The sequence below is a fragment of the Lactuca serriola genome, chromosome 1, assembly GCF_051521515.1.
Source record: "Lactuca serriola cultivar US96UC23 chromosome 1, Lser_US96UC23_V15, whole genome shotgun sequence".
Lineage (NCBI taxonomy): Eukaryota > Viridiplantae > Streptophyta > Magnoliopsida > Asterales > Asteraceae > Lactuca > Lactuca serriola.
Genome location: NC_136408.1, coordinates 157,282,189 through 157,298,639, shown reverse-complemented (window position 1 = coordinate 157,298,639; position 16,451 = coordinate 157,282,189).

Here is a 16,451-nt window from a genome sequence, read left to right as displayed (position 1 = left end):
TTTTCAATCCAAATTAATCTAAGAGTTGATTCTAAAATGTGTTTTTGTAACTTTTCCTCAAGTTATATGAAAAGTCACATTTAAGTTTCATAAAACTCATAAAAGTTGGCAATGGTTACAAAAGATGAAGAGTCTTGTCCTTAAGTTATGGAGGTTCAAGAGTCACTTCATTAATAAATAAATAAATAAAGTGTAACCTTAATTAATTTCATAAGTTATAAAATAAAGAAAAGTTAATTCTTTTATTAGTTTAAAGTCTTCCATAACTTGTCCTCAAGTTATGGAACTTGAAGAGTTTTTGGATTAAAACTACTTTAAACACATAAGTTATGGAATTAATTAGTTTTGAATAGTTTCAAAACTTGCCCTCAAGTTTTGGAATTTGTAAAGTTTTCACTTATGAATACTTTAATTCCAAGTTAGCCCTTTGAATTTTAAAGAGTTAAAATTCAACCCTTATACTTTATAATATTATAAGTTAATATATATATATATATATATATATATATATATATATATATATATATATGTATAAGAGTAAAGTCAGTCTTACCGCTAGTACGCCTCATTCACGAAGCCGGTCTATAAGGTGGGTATAAGGTTGTTGCCTATAAAATGGCAACTTAATGGGTGTCCACTCTCACCCACCGCTTGCTTGACTGGTGGAGGGTCGTTAGCCAAACGGGTTTGACAGTACTATAATTCTCCCTTCATTAAAAGTATTAATGATAAATACTAAGTAACTAAACTCTTAATAATACCCAATCTTAGTTACTTAGGAAAAATGTGAATAAGGTGCTAATCCATGAAATTACACTTTGCACTTTGTTTAAGTCGGTTAGTGGAGCGTGTGTGGTTAACCGGCACACTAACGCGTATTTAACAAGGTAGGCAAAGGGTAACTTAATGTTTATCATAGTATCGATGGAGCGTGTGTGGTTAACCGGCACATCGATTAAGGGGTAAACACTTAAGGGTACCAAGTAATTTGCATGGTTACTTCACACCTTGTTTTGTGATCCTCGGCATCCCAGTCACAAAACCTGAAGGGCACACTCGAGATTGAAACATGCCTTTGAACAGTCCAATGAATCTCAAAGATCTAGGAGTTTCAAAACCAATTAAAACCTAATAATACATTTCGTTTATCTTGGTGGAAATTGGTGAATCGTCATTCACCTACCTTCAAATATTTTATAGCTTGGATTACGGCATACCTCTTCTAAGTTATAAAATAGTTTGTTGGGTCCTAGCCTTAATATTTCATATTGGGTGTCATATTAAGGACTTTAAAATCAACTATCTTGAATATCTCCCAAAAGATGTCTGGTTTAGACATATATGATCTTCCCAAATCTCTTGAAACAAGCTTTCCTAAATGAAGATGATGTCCCTTGGAAGTCATACTTCTTTCACCTCCTCCAATTATTCTCCCTATCCCACAAGTTCTTGAAAAGTTTAAGGTCACTCAGGCCCTATTGGCAAGGCAAGGTCTAGGTGTGATCACATCTTGGAGATGTAGTCACATATTGACAAGTCGGGAGAGTTGGGTGTCAAAGTCTTGAGAAAGTTGGTGGTTCAATCACTTTCTAAGTCACATAGTGAGTTCCTTTGGGACACCTATGAAACAGACTATGACAAGACCCTTAATGATCTTATCTATTTTTTAAGATCAACTTCCTTGAAACTTGATGGACATTGACAATAGTGACACAGGAAATCCAGAAAAATATTCTTTTCCCAATGGAAAGGGATCGGCCATAGTCAACTCGGTTGACCAAATGGTAAAGAGAAAAGCTAAGTCTGTGATAGTCCCGTGTACCATTATCAAAGGGTCCATATGTTTATATTGCCAAAGGAAGGGAAATTGGTTACGAATCTGCCAAATTTACCTAAGGATGTTGAAGTCAATAAGTTTGAATCTACTTCAGGTAAAGTCCACTATCTAACGCTGCTAAGTTTCTAATCTGAGATTCTTGATACATGATGTGACTGGGTCACATGGTGATGTTTTAAGAATCAAAGAAAAGTGAAGAAACTTAAAGAAAGAATATGTTGAATCTGATCGCATAGATGGATTTCTATCGCGTAGTTTGAAGATCGGATTCTTGAGCTACTTCTTATGAGTTATGAGATATTGCTTAGGAATAGATAACAACAAGTTTTCATATGGATTGTAAGGATAAGTTTTTCCGCAAAGTTTTAAAATAAAAGAAAATTTTTGATTTTATTTATTTTAAAATATCCTTACAATGGCATTTGAGGAAAAACTGTTGCTTATATGATTCCATTAAGAGCAAGAGTGGAAATATGAAATTGATTCTTTCATTTGTGGTAATGTCTAGATTTACCAAATAAGGAAAGATTCTCATCACCCAAGTTTCAATTGGACCGGAACTTGGAATCATGCAAGTTGTATAGCATGATGAATAAGAACCTTCAAGTATTGGAAAATTAAGACTAATTACTTGCTCACATGGATGTGTGAGTCAAGTGAAGGACTAAGGGATCGAGTACACATTCTTGTGCACTGGTCAAGTCCACCACAAAAGATTGATAAAACTATTCATCATAGTTTACTAAAGCTCAGTAAATATGATTATACTTACAAGCTTAAGTGTAATTCTGAGACATTGGAAAAAGGTTCCAATGTATGACAGAGCGAATAAGAAGAATCAACTTAGGCAGAAAGATAAAAGTTTCTCAAATCTGAAAAGATGGGAGAGTACTTTAGTATCAGTTTTTGTGATCATCTTAATGATTAAGAAATCATAGCACAATTAGTTCTCTAAGGAAATCTTAGTGCATTCTTATGACTAAGAAGAGGAACTTGAATTGTTGAAATGGTTAAATCAAGAAGATGAGTCATACTTTGTTCCAAAAAAAAATTTAGAGTCATACTCCAAGATTGTAACTTGAGTGACATGTCTTAAAAAAGGTTTAAAACACTTGTCAAATGTAAGAGTAAAAGTTTTCTACTCTTGTACATTTGAAATTGGTAAGTTGTGATGTTTTGGATAAAACAAAGACCAACTTAGGCCAATTGTGTGAAGTGTTTGTCTTGATTAGAATCCACACTATCTCTTGGATGTTTGACAAGGGAGTCTTATAGGTCAAGAGGACAGTGGGAGTCTTAAAGGTCTTGAAAGTGTCAAGAACTAATCAAGAATAGAACCTGAAGTTCTTCTCTAGCACACGACTTGAGGTTTATAACCTATCATGTTGACATATTCTGTGCCCATTCTAATTAAAGTTGGCTTTGCATATGAGTTTTTAGAGTTCTCAATTTGTTGCACAACAACTTGGAAGCAATGGCAGGCCCTTGAGCTGCCAGGTAGCAAGAAATTAAGATTGAGTTCAGTCCATATGAGTTTGGATTTGTCATTATCCATGTCTTGTGACTATGGTTTTGACAATTCACATGGATAAGATCACATACACCATAAAAATCTAAGTGTCATAAGGTTTCTCTCCGATTTATGAAAATGATGGTGAGGAAACACTTTCACTAAGTAGATTTTAGCTAGATAACAATTGTGATATTTGGATTCTCAAAGTCGTTAGTGGAGCGTGTGTGGTTTACCGGCACACTAACCTGGACTTGTGAGAAGTGGCAAAAAGGTCTAACCATTATGATTACGGCATCCCTTTTCATAATTGTTTAGACACACAAGTGTGCTATCTAAGGGAAGGTGTATGATTTTGATAAAGTCTTATCAAAACAATCTAGTAACAGAAATCTGAACTTTGGTAAGAAAGTCAATGAAGTATTGATTTCTAGAAGTCCAGCTGATTTCTGAGTACATGTCAAAGCTAGTGGGAGCATAAGTGTTATGCTAATAATCATCATGTTAGTGGGAGCATGATAATTATGATAAGTATTGCAAGTTAGCAATGTTAATTATAGAAAACAAAAGTTTCAATTCGTGAGGTTGCAGGGGTTGAAAAAGTTGTTTTGCTATAATTAAGGGAGAGGAAATTATACTTCAGCTCAAATCTATAAGCTTAGATCGTGAGGTTTTAATCATTTAGTCAAGGATATATATGAATTTCATGTTGGAATGGCTCAACATAAGGAAATTCTGTATATGGGTCCATTATTTGCGTTCTAAAATTCTATTATGATTACGGCATCCCTTTTCATAATCTGAATTATGAGAACTTGGCAAATTGAAATGGAAATATTATAGCAAAAGACTGGTTTAGTATTTATGTGAGACATCATGAATCGTGTCCCATATGCTTCGGATATAGGATCGATTACATGTGCTATATTCATCCTTTCTAAAATTTTCCAAATGCCTGGGGCATTAAGAAGGGAAAAGGTTTAGAACTGGATATGACTAAAATGATTAAACAATTGTCGAGGACAATCTAAGGTTTACCAAAGATTGGGTGCTCAATGACAGTTGGAAGTATAGTGATAATTCTGGAAGGACCATATTGACATAGTCTGTAAGGAGGCAACTCTTGTTCAGAAGTGATAGTCAAAATGGAATTTGGAAATGTTTCAAAGTTAGAATTTTCAATCTGTTTAAGATTAGGAAACTTAATGCAAGAAGGATGTTTCCAAGGAGCTGATCTCCTTTGGAATACTCTATAATGATTGTTGTCAAGTCTTTCTGACTTTGTGCATAATCATTACAAGAGGATCAATGCATATAAGTTTAGAATCTAACAGATTTCAGTAAATGACATGAATTTGGAATTCTTGCATTTGCAGTAAGGATTTGGGAGTGAGAAAAGAGAATCATTGAAGTTATGTTCAATGGATCTAGTTCACAAAGTAAAGATCATAGACAAACATAGTATGCATACTTGGTGTATGGCATGACTAGTGTTTAAAAAACATAGTGTACATGCTTGGAGCATGGGACAACTCTTGTTTTAAATTCAAGAATAAAGTTGATAGCTGAAACAGTATACAATGAATAATGTGTAATCATATGGTGATAAATAAAAGGTGTTTTATTTATGTTCATAGGTTTTGATACCATATTGGATTCAATTATTATTGTGTTTCATTTTGCATGTTTTGACTTCCCGAATAAACTAGGTTATTCTTCCGGAATGACTAAGTTATTCAAACCATCCACAGTCGGTCATATGTTGGAAGTAGATATGAATTAAGACTGTCATGGGTTGGCTTGTAGAGGTCTAAGGTGTTGGACAAAGGGCTACAACACTCATGAGTGCTCATAAGTTCTGAGTATTGGATTCAACCCGCGCTCATTGGAATCACTTCATGGATTTTATCACGAGTGATCATGAGACGATAATATCTTATATTCTTCAAACCTAGAGATATGAGTTGTTACTATGAGTTGATAGTACATTGATTGCACGAAAACGCATTTGGTAACTCGGTGCTATAAAACGTGCCTTTGTGTATGATTCAACAAGTAGCAGAACAAGCCATATGAGTCGAAGTTTATCCATTCCTTTTACCTTCGGGATAAAAGCGATATCTGTGGGCCCCTCGATGATTTGATGATGACAAATGGAAGTGCTCGGCCGGGCCAGGACTGATTTGATTTGTTCAATTAGTCAGTCGTCATAAATCGGAAATCGGGAAACAACAAATGGACAGAGAGAATGATTATAATCCATGTCTCAATCCATATGATATCTAGAATGGAGGAATATATGATCCCTTATCTAATAGACAAGTCATTGACAAAGGTCAGAGTTCATCTACAAGGTCAGAGTTCGACAGAAGCTTTTGAGAGCTACGATTGCCAGTTGGTTCCTGAAGTCATACGCAATAATAGTTTTAGACTTATCCAAGTAGGAGACTGTTGGATTAATGTCTAAGTCCATAACTATAACTGGTAAGACTTGACCCGACCCGGCATGGTCCATTTGGGTTGCATGGCATCATGCACTTGGATAGACTATAATGAGAGAAATAAGACACTTATGGTTATTAATATATTATAAGTTCTAGTATATTAATAATAAGAATAATAAGATTATTTAATTAGTATTGATCAAGAATTAATCTAGGATTAATTAACTGATCAAAAGAAGACTAATTAAATATATGGGTTGATTGTGCAAATCATCCATACTTATATAGTGGGCTAATGCTCCATGGATAATCAAGTTGGGCTAAAACCCATAGGATGGTCCATGGATGCTCCATGGTGTATTTGTACCCATGGATCATGGAAATGAAAGGCCATGTCTATTAGGGTTTACATGGTGTAACCCTAACTATATAAGCATCTTATTCTTGACCAAAATAGGCCACTAGTGTGTGAGTAATGAAGGGCTAGCCGATTTTCATGAGTGTAGTTTTCTCTCAAGTCATTCCATGTGTATTTGGTGTTGTGTGAAACATTTGAGGTGTCACACTTGGGGCACTTGGCACTCAAGCTTCATGAAGACTTTCTACACCAAAGAGGTATGTATTCTATCTTGCTATAGTCATTGTTTTGTATGCTAGATTAGGATAATACCTTGGAAGTTCTTATTTGCATGTATAATAGAGAAAACATAGATCCAAGGTATTTAGGGTTGCATGTACACTTAGGAGTGTTAGAATGCTAAAAACCCAACAAGACCCCGGGGGGAGCCCGTGGCATTGGATATAAGACCATGTGGGGTAGCCCATGGAATTCTGAGGTAAAGACCATGTGGGGTAGCCCATGGCATTGGATATAAGACCATGTGGGGTAGCCCATGGCCATCCTAGGTAAAGACCATGTGGGGTAGCCCATGGCATTCTTGCTGAATCGTATTACATGGTTTATGTGGTATGTTTATAGCTTTATCTGCTATAAGGATATGTGTATATGATTGTGTGTGGTATGCTCTGGGAAACTCACTAAGCATTTCGCTTACATTTTGTTGATTTGTTTCATGTACTTCTGAGCCCAAGGGCAAGGACAAAGCGTGATGACGTGGCGTGCACTCTATCTCTCTTTTTAGTATGTTTGGGACCCTCTGATGTTTTCAAAAAGAAAAACAATGATGTAATAAATGTAATTTGGAAAACAAATGTTTTTGGAATCTATGGTTTATGAGGTTGGTTTGATTAATTGAAAATGAAATTTTTCTTTGTAAAATTGGGTCGTTACAGTACAATGAGAATGTGGGAGCATAGCTCCGACGGAGGCGGGTTGGCGGTTGTAGTGCTCCGGCGGAAAAAATTGATTTGAGTTCCCTAGCATAGCATGTTGACAGCAGTACACCATAGGGAGAGACAGGAACTTTAGGTGATAACGTGATATAGAAATTGATTTAAGGGAAAGTAGGGTTATGTATATATATATATATATATATATATATATATATATATATATATATATATATATATATATATATGGGCTTGTTATTGGATTAAGTTTATTTTGGATAGATTTTGGGTTCTTAAAATATTCAGAATTTTACTATTGGGCTTGAAAAAATATTATTATCTAATCAGTTTTTTTTTTAAAAAATATATATATGTTATTAATAATATATATTTTTAAATAAAATTTTGGTTATTAATTAATATTTTTATTTTTAATTTTTTAAGGAAAAATGGAGAATATTTCGAAATTCTCAACAGATCAAGTATATCTCAAATCTTATTATTTACTTATGTGTAATTAATTGTTGTATTTTATTAATTTTTTTAACATGAGTTTTTTTTTCAATTTTAGGTCTTTAGATCTCGTGGGGATTTAATGATGTGGGTAGGGGTGTCGAATTGGTAAAGTTTTCGGGTTTCGGGTAGAATGGGTATTTCTTTAAGAAAATAATACCCGATACCCGACCTATATTGTAATTTGGGTTTTCGTGTTTCGGGTATTTGGGTTTGAGGTCGGGTCGGGTAATTATCGGGTATACCCGAAAATTTCTTAAATGACACTTATTGATATTTTTTTTACATGTTGGTTGGTTTAATAAAGAATTGGGTAGAAAAATACTCCATACAATTAACAAGTACATCTATAATAACAATACAAATCATTATAATATGTTATGTATTTTTTTAATTCCATTACGTGCGATAGAGAGAAATTGAGAATTGTGATGACAGTTCAGGACTTCAGCTTCAGCGTCGTATTCCCTTTGCAAGTTTGCGTCGACTGTCGATATGTCGTTCATAAGAAGGAAATGAAGAGTTTTGTTTTATTTGAAGTGTGCGAACGTGACTACATTGTATATTTGGTATTATTTAAAAAACGAATTCGGGTATTCGGGTATACCCAAAAATAAATATTCATACCTAAAACCCGAACTATATTATTATCGGGTTAACCTATTACCCAAATGTTCAAACCCGTTACCCGTTCTACCCGACCCATTCTACCCGAATTCGGAACGGGTCGGGTGGGTAGAACGGGTTTCGGGTTTTTTCGACAGGCCTAGATGTGGATGCAAAATGTGGCACCTTCACAAGGTTACGTTATCATCACTAAACGATCAAAGGAAATAACTAAGGACTTCATTTCTAAAATAGTACTTGGTTGTGATCGTGGTGGTATAGCCAGGAATAAAGATGCACAAACAAAAAAATAATAATTGTCCATTCAAATTAATAGGAAAGTATCTGCATAGCGCTCATTGAAGTACTCCACCATGGCGGTCTTGATCGACCTAAACAACTCTGTCAACTCCGCCTGGAACATAGCCGCAACTTCATCACGTAGGATATCACGAATCCTAGCATCCAACTCATCCGTTCTCATCTGACCAATAACCTCGGGTGGTGCTGTTCCATCCTGACCACCCTCTCTTGATCTCGATCCTTAACCAGATCCTACCCCGAAGCGTGTCGTAATCACCATACTGCAATATACCAAAAGATCGTCAGATACTCCTCATAACAGACAGCCCGGGAACCAACTTTTAACCAACAACCTAGGGGTTGTGACTTCCTTGATACGCGTATGGGTCCTGTGCTTTCAGTAGTACGGGCCCATACTACCTTCCACACCTACCCATATTTGTCTCCAGTATCACCAAAACTCCGTAAACATATACACACATAACAAGCGCTCAATCCTCACTCCTAGAGGAATGCTAAAGGTCACATAACTGGCCTCCTGGCCTCTCACAACCTACCCATCCATGAAACTTCCACCAAACCCTGCAGCACTAAAGCATGTTGGCCATACATAATGTTGGACCCTATATACTTTCGAATATCTGACTCTACCCTAAGCCCCCAATCAAACAAGAACAGAACAAAAGGCTGAACTAAGCATTCTCAGGCTATAAGATCTTAATTATGTACAACCACAATGCATACACTAAATATCTACATCAATGATGTCAATTTCATACAAAGGAAACCCTAGGCTAGCAGGCATCTTGTAATCAGGCAATTCTATCATGCAATTCTTGAAGATCCCTAGCCTAGTACTAGCATACTGTTCTAATCATATTACATAATCAAATAACTTGTACGGTATTTTGGGGTCTACTTACTGGCTCCGGTTGATCGTACCCTCTGCATCCTCCTTTACTCATTTTGAAAAGCATTTAGAAAAAATTGTTTTAAAAACCTTCCTTGATTTGAGACTGGATTCACACGAATGTTCCTCCAATTCACTCAAACCAAGGCTCTGATACCAACTTGTAACGACCAAAAATTTCCAACGAATTTAAAACATTTTAATCCATTCCAGAAATCATTAAGTTAATACGACTTGTTTTCAAAACAGTTTTAAACATCAAAGTATCCCCAGAACCACATCACAAAATCATGAAATATGAGGAGCGGTACGATCACACCGTTGCTTACCACAATCACTTGAAGTACCTGAAACAATAAACTGAAACCGTAAGCTCGAAAGCTTAGTGATTTCCCCCAAAATACCCATACACATACATCAATAAACAGCAAACTATGGGTCAGATCAACCACCAGGTTGGAATACCCCAGGCCCTCAACCATCGGGTTGGAATGACAACATACTATGAGTCCAATCATCCTCGGGATGGAATACTCTCGGCCCACAACCATCGGGTTGGAATGCCCACACACCTATACATACAATAACTACTATGGGTCCAATCATCCCTCGGGATGGAATACCCCAGGCCCACAACCATCAGGTTGGAATGCCATCATACTACAAGTCCAATCATCCTACCGGGATGGAACACTCCTGGCCCACAACCATCGGGTTGGAATGCCCACATACTAGCAAACATGTGCATTTATAAAATAATTACATAACAATCTACTGAAACAATATACTAGGGCCCTATCATCCTACCGGGATGGAATACCCTCTACAGTTATTCAAACATGCACTCATATCACAGGTAATCTCTTACCAGCACATAGACAATCTGACCAGCTACAGGTCACTAAGCATAACCACATCCAGGCTACCAGGATGCCAATCTAACCAACCATACTAGCATATAATCATCCATTCTAGCAGAATTCCATACTAACATATCACAACAGCAATTACTCAAATAACAATTCAAAGGGCCGGCCTTGGTGCCTTAGACCCTTGGTATAGTGAGGATAACTCACCTTGAACTGCTGAAACCCTGCTGGTACCCTTCTGGCTGCTATCTGAAAATCCCCACACTACTGCTCCTCTAGCTCCCCAAACTATCAATGCCACACTAATACTAAGCCCAAAATACAATATCCTTCTAAGGGTAAACTTACCAATTTACCGTTAACCCAATCTGGTCAATGACTAAGGCCCAAAACCAAAATATGAAAGGCCCAACACTAGGTAAGCTTCTCAATCCCACTAGTGACCCACTAATGGACCAATTTGCTATATTGGGCCCAATCCCATAATGAGCATCACCCTAAGCCCAAAATATAATCCTTGGTCCATATAATATGATTTCTGATGGCCCACTAAGGCCCAAGTACCCAAACATGCCCCAAACCACGGCCCAAAACTCATGATCCATACAGACAGAGTACGCGGGGCGTTCCCCCATGTACGCTAAGCGTACAGGAAAAATGATGAGTATGTTGGGCGTACCTGCACGTATGCTCAACGTAATGCCCTTGTTAAGTCCTTTTTCCATTAAGTGCTTATTACTCCATTTCAGGGGCTGCAAACTCAAATCCATGTCCTTTTTCATGCCTTATTCAATAAAGTCACTGACTTGGTGACTACTTTCATGAAAATGGTCCTATCTCTTGCATGGCCCCATCAAGACCATCAAGGTGTCAACTTTCTATTCTAGCAGGTCATTTAGCACCAAGGGTGGCATCCCTTGGCCTAGAAATCGGATTTAGGCTATAAAGCTTCCACCTTGGACCAAAAACTATTTCATAACCCAACAGACAAGATCTAATCATCCATAGATAATGTCGTGAGCTTTTTACCTCAAAAAGGTTCCAAAAGGTGATGCTATCTTAGATCTACGAGTTCCAGCCACCCAACTCCTTCCTTGCCAACTTCTTCTTTCTTCTTCCAAGCCCTCCTTTACCAAACCAAGCTCCCCAAGGTCAAATACCCACAACAATGGAGGAAGGACGACTAGTTAGGGTTTCTGAGGGTAGAAGGCAGATATGGAGGCTAGGGTGGGAACCATTATGTCCTTTAAATAGTGGTTGGCCCTAAAGATAGGGTTTTCTAGACACTGGATGTACGTTGGACGTACATCTTGTATGCTGGGCGTACGCCTCTAACACCCGCATTCATTTAACCCATCTACGCTGGGTGTAACCCAGCTTACGCTGGGCGTACCCAGCTATGCACACGCATGCATTCCATGCATGCCTAGGACCCTTTTTCCAAATATTTCCTTTAGGGACCATTATTGTCACTATCTTCAAAGTGACCTAACTCCTTCATCCTAAGTCCATTTCCGATGTACTTTATATCCACGAAAAGGTGGCGAGAAGCCCTACGCTTCCAGCAACACCCCCGCTCTAAAACCTTCTTGAATGAACCCAATGCCCATAAAAGACCGAAACGCCCTTACCCTTGGTCTCGGGAATCCGTAAATAAACGATTTTTAGAACGGGGAGTTACAACTCTCCCCTACTTAAATCTGATTTTGTCCTAGAAATCTCTAAATACCAATTCTGGCTACCCAAAATCCCGACAGGCACATTCACCACCCTAAAGTGTGACGATCTCTAAGGAGATAACTTCACTGTAAACTCCAACTCAAAGAAAATACGCACACATTCTCATGCGGCATCAAATGCCTACTTCCCTAGAGTACCCTCTACTTCGGAAGTTAGATTGGATCTGTCTCCCTGACAGGATGCCCAAACCAACCATTACCTGCTCTCTTCCATCGCTATCGAATGGACTACTCAATCCTGGGAATCCGACAAACATGTCAATTTTGGAAATTCAACAACAAACAGAGTCAAGAGCCAACACGCCAAGCTGAAAAAACACCTGGAATCTGTGAAATGTGATTTAGACAAATTCATACGTGTTATTGAAAAAGTTGTACAATCACTAGAAATCGTTATCAAAGAAACTTTCACACGCTGCATAATCATTTATATGCCAAGGTTTAAGGATCGGATATTCGAAGTACTGCGAAAACGTGTTTCAGTGCATGCTATGGATAAAATCTTGGAAGAGCTTCATCCGTCAAAAAGATTTGTACCAATTCCTGAGAATTGTGGATGTCAATTGTGGGCATGTTTTGGATTACCATTTGCTCACGAACTTGTGATGTATGTCGGTACAGGTATGTTTAATCTATTGAATTAAATTGATATTTTTATACAGATAACCACTTTATGATATTTTATCTGTTTGACTATAGGTTCACCTATTCCATTAGATTCGGTTGATGCTTTTTGGAGAAAGCTTGATTTGACGCCTTCTGTATATGTGGAATATGGTGATCTTAATGTTGATCATTGTATGCAAAGGTTTTAAGAAATATAAAACAATCAACCAGATCATATCAAATATAATTATTTAAGGAGAATGGAGGAGATAACAGATCCATCAACAAATTTGATCAATGAAACTTCGGTTAAGAAAAATAACCGTGGATGCCCAAAAGTAAAGCGTGTCTAATATCAAAGTCAAGCTCCTCACAGACACACTTGTTCAGACTTAAATTAGGAGCCACCACGATATAGTTCATTATTCATGGACTTGAACGATGATCCGGCCAGGCATAGTTCATTCTTCATGGGTTCGTATGAGGAACCAATAGGCCAATGTTTATACACCATAGACTTAAATGCAGAACCGATAGGTCAATGTTCATACAAAATAGACTTAAACGAGGAACCAATAGGGCAATGTTCATACTAGGCAGACTTGAACACGGATCCGATAGGCCAATGTGAATACAAGATTGACTTGAACGATGAACCACCATTGGGATATAAATCATTGTTGGATGAAATTCCATCTATATTTCATCCGTACATCACACATATACAAAATGTATTGGGTGATGGAAATTGTGGTTTTCGATCAGTAGTCGTTTGTACTGGATATGGTGAAGATCAGTGGCTTTAAATCCGTCAACAATTGTTAGACGAGTTATTCAGTTCATATAACGACTATGCAAGAGTTTTTGTTGGATGCGATGAAGTAGTTACTTCATTGTCTTTCTTTACGAAGACTAAGTCGGCACCACCAAAACATTGGATGCTTATGCTTGAGACAGGTATCTTGATAGCCAACAAGTTTGGTGTGATCTTTCAATTTTTGACCACTAAAGGCCCCATAACTTTTTTTTCCTCTTTGGAGAGGTCCTAAAGAGTTTCAAAATCATCGGGTCCTTACATTTGCACTTGTATACACCAATCATTATGTGATGGTACAATTGGAAGGAGAATACCCAATGTTAAACATCCCAAAAATACAGTCTAAAAATTTCGTTTTAATTTAATAATAAAACCATAGTCATCAAATATCATATAAAAATCGTAAACAGTGTATCTCAAAATATCATAACAACTGTCAAAAATATCAGAGTATAAACATCCCACGCTGAACAGATGGTGTGTGCACTGTAATCATCCCGAGCTCCTCTTTACAAAAACCGAAGTACCTGAAACCAAAACTGAAAACCTTAAGCACAAAGCTTAGTGAGTCTCCCCAAACTACCACATACCATACACGTATAACATGCAACTAGGAGATAAAGGCCCCGCCCACACTCATGGAGATACGAGTCCCGCCCACACTCCGCTAACTAGGAGATACGGGCCCCGCCCACACTCCGCTATCTCTGAGAAACGGGCCCCGACCACACTCAGCTACTAGAAGATACAGGCCCTGCCCACACTCATCTGCTATGCCAAAACATACAAGTATCACACAAAAAACATGTACAACTAATCTATCATTCAATCAAACATCATAATCAAGTACAACTCTGAGATACGGGCCCCGCCCACACTCACTAGTCATGAAAATACATACAATCTCTAAACAAACAACAAGTATCACTAGCATATAAATATGTACCATATCAGCTATCTATGAGATACGGGCCCTGCCCACACTCGCATACTAACATATCACACATATACGGGCTGACCTTGGTGCCTTAGACCCGTTCCTACTAGAAGAGGACTCACCTCACACTGCCGAAGTCCCCCTGACCAAACCATAGCTGCTGGATGACAGATTCCCGGTCTGTCAATATCAAAATAACACCCAATTAATAATTGGGTTCCAACTCATAACCATAAGTCCATGCTTGGGGTTAAAGACTACATTACCCCTATCTTAGCTTGACTCAAGCCCAAAGCCCAATCCAAAGGCCCAAAAGTCTAATAATGGACTAAGGCCCAACTATGGCCCAATTTTCCCAATTAGGCCCAAGTCTCTACATGGCCTTGATCAAAGGCCCAATCATTCAGTCCAGTCCAACATGTCTCATTCTAAGGGCCCAATATCATACAACCATCTAGGCCCAAACTATGGCCCAATTTTCCAAATTGGGCCCAATCCTTCATATGTTCCTTACCCTAAGCCCAACTAATTACTCTAGTCCATTTGATTACTCTTGGATGGCCCATTAAGGACTTAATCCTTTGAGTCCTTTACTCTACTAGATCAATGATATGGAGAAATTGGGCTTAATACACAATCCAATCTCAACGGCCCAATAGTGGGTCCAATAAGTCTAAGGCCCAATTACTCACAATTAGGGTTTCCTAAACCCTAATTAGGGTTTTTCACCCAAACATGGCCAAATAGACCCAAAACTAATCCTTAAGCCCATTATGGTTTTGCTTGTGGGGCACCACCCACTACCACCTTAGGCAGTGGTGGTCAATGGCGGCTCGCGGCGGCAGCCACCACTTTACGGTGGTGGTTTTGAGTTTATTTTTTTATTATTCATCTTGCTAATTACAATTACAATGCTTAATTGAAAATAACCACACACACACTAACTAATTATAACACATGCACATAACCACCTTAGAGGTGGCCAGTAGTGGCTCCTGGTGGCGGTGGCTATTCCTGACTTTCCACCAAAACAACACAAACACAAAACCTAAATAAAAGAAAAATCACACACCCACACAACTCACAGCCACCTCCCACGATGGTTGATGGTGACGAGCCAAGGTAGCGACGGCAGGAAATAGGAAGAAATGGCGGAAGACGGTAGTTGTTGTCGAAGAACACAGCAGCGGCTCCAACGGCGTACCAGCGTCTCCGACAGCAGCTACAGAGGGACGAAGCCCGTCGGTGGTCTTCGTCGTCACTGGCAAAGGAACCTCGATAGTGTTGGGTGGCGGTTCGGAAACGTTTGACGATGAGGTAGCGGCGGAACCAGGTTTTCGGACACGGCACTGCAAGGGTTCCAAAGGCGATGGCAGCAACGGGTTGGAGGAGGCGGAACAGCAGCGCCACCACGGTGCCTAAAGTGGAGTTTTAGGTACAAGCAGTGGCGGCGACTGAGAGGAGTTCTCACGAGCAACCGACGGCAGCAATGCAAGCGGTTTAGATTTCAGGCAGTGGTCTTGGGTTTTAACCGCGGCGGCTGGGGAACTGATCGGAATGGAGGGTGACGCCGGTTGGAGACATAAGGTGAAGGTGGCGGCTGCATAAATGGTCCGTAGGGTTAAGGTTTCACGAGTTATATACCTCACCCAAATAGAAACTTTCCCATAATAACAATTTCAGCCCCTCTTTCTCTTATTCCTTTCAATCTAAGTCCCTATTTTACCTTTTTAACCCTTTCTTCTGAAATTCTTTACAAATAAACTCCGGAATTTACCATTTAGCCCCTTAACCTCCAAAAACTCTTCAATGAAGTCCCAATAGCTACCATTTAGTCCCTACCTTCCATACTACTTACAAATTAAATCCGGATTTTATACTTTTAACCTCCACCTTTTAAATTCTTCACAAATTAATCTGGGACTTACAATTATTAATGTATATAAATAAAAGGGGCGTTACGACTCTCCCCCACTTAAATTAGATTTCGTCCTCGAAATCATTTCTTACAATTCCTTACTCGCCCAACCACTCTAGTAACAAGGTTACAATCTTAGGCACACCCTATCC